The 1,621-nt window shown below is 38.6% G+C and overlaps 1 non-coding gene across 1 annotated transcript; it reads left to right on the top strand.

The window, feature by feature from the left end:
• The first annotated feature begins 1,268 nt into the window (after positions 1 to 1,268).
• On the top strand, positions 1,269 to 1,375 carry LOC141597933 (small nucleolar RNA R71). The gene has a single exon (XR_012523141.1). It is a non-coding gene; the product is annotated as a small nucleolar RNA R71 (small nucleolar RNA).
• The last annotated feature ends 246 nt before the right edge of the window (positions 1,376 to 1,621 follow it).

Below are 1,621 nucleotides of genomic sequence, written 5' to 3'. Positions count from 1 at the left end.
GAATAGAGAAACTTCCCGGATCTTTGAGTTTTGGAGGGGAACTTCCTTGTAGAATAGCACTACTCACTTTGGTAAAGGCAATAGTCTCTAGCTTTCGGATGGATTTCTTCTTGGTAAGAATGTCTTTCATGTACTTTGCATAGGCCGGAACATGATTGATCAATTCCGTGAATGGGATTGAGACTTCTAAGTTCTTCACAATTTCCATGAACTTTCCAAGTTGCTCATCAAACTTAAGCTTAGCTTGACGACTTGGGAATGGAAGTCTAATCACAATAGGCTCTTTTTTCTTAGCCTTCTCTTCATTCTTCTTCTTTGAAACTTCATTGGTGGTGGGTTCTTCTTCCTTAGTGTTCTCCATAACTCTTTGCTTGTCACTAGCATCCATAATATCTTCATCAATTGGCCTCTTCGGCCCTTCATATCTTGTACCACTCCTCAAATGGATGGCACTCACCGTCTCATGTCTTGGAGGATTACCTTGAGGTGATAATTGCCCCTTTTGTCTTTGAGAGCTAGAAAATGCTAATTGAGTCATTTGAGTTTCCAACATCTTGGTGTGGGCTAGTATGTTGTTGATGGTGATATCTTGGCTTGGCTATCTTTTTGCATTTGGGTGAAAAATTCTTGTTGGTTCTTTTGCATTTGAAGGACCACTTTTTGAACATCAAAGCTTTGGTCATTGAATTAATTGTATGAAGGTTGATTTTAATAACCTTGGCTTTGGTTATAAAAGGGTCTTTGAGCTTGATTTCTCATTGGAGGTGGGGTGTATGTTGGTTGGGGGTTTTGAACATTTTGGCTCTTATATGAAAGATTTGGATGAAATTTGGTATTCTCATTATATTAGTTGGAATAAGGGGTACCATTCTTGTATGCTTGGAAAGCATTCACTTGTTCATTTGTTCCCCTACATTCACTTTGCTCATGTCCCAAAGTTCCACAACTCTGCATTAACATGTTGTTTGGGTGATTTGGAAGCTTCATCAAGCTTAGTCATGGCCTTCTAAAACTTCAAATTGATGGTGTCAATATGAGCACTTAGTTGAGCACCTAATTGTGTGATAGAATCTACCTCATGCCTTCCTCCTCTAGTGGCCTTTCGAGGCCTACTATATTGGGAATTATGAACCGACATCTCTTCGATTTTTGCCCATGTTTGATTGTCATCAACTTTGGTAAACATCTCATTGGATCCCATCTTAAGGATATAGCGAGAATCTTCATATAAACTGTTCTAAAATTGTTTCACAAGGAACCACTCCCTAAGCCCATGGTGTGGACAAGAACGACAAGTGTCCTTAAATCTTTCCCATGCTTCATATAATGATTCTTCATCCCTTTGCTTGAACCCGGTGATTTGGGCTCTCAACATATTAGTCTTCTCCGGAGGATAGAATTTCTTGTAGAAAGCAAGTGCTAGCTGCTTCCATGAATCAATACCAAGGGTAGCCTTATATATGCTCTTCATGTTGGGTTCATAAACCCTTATTAGACTTTTCTAATGGTGATCTAAATAACTTGTTGATTTAGAACTAGTGGATCTAGTTGTATGCATAACAAAATAAAAGAGATAAAGAGGAAGACAATATTCCTTACAATGTTAAATGGTTCCAAATGG

This window comes from Silene latifolia, chromosome 8 (assembly GCF_048544455.1).
Source record: "Silene latifolia isolate original U9 population chromosome 8, ASM4854445v1, whole genome shotgun sequence".
In the NCBI taxonomy this organism is placed as follows: domain Eukaryota; kingdom Viridiplantae; phylum Streptophyta; class Magnoliopsida; order Caryophyllales; family Caryophyllaceae; genus Silene; species Silene latifolia.
The sequence above is the reverse complement of the archived record's forward strand: the minus strand, read 5'-3'. Positions and strand labels throughout refer to the sequence as shown.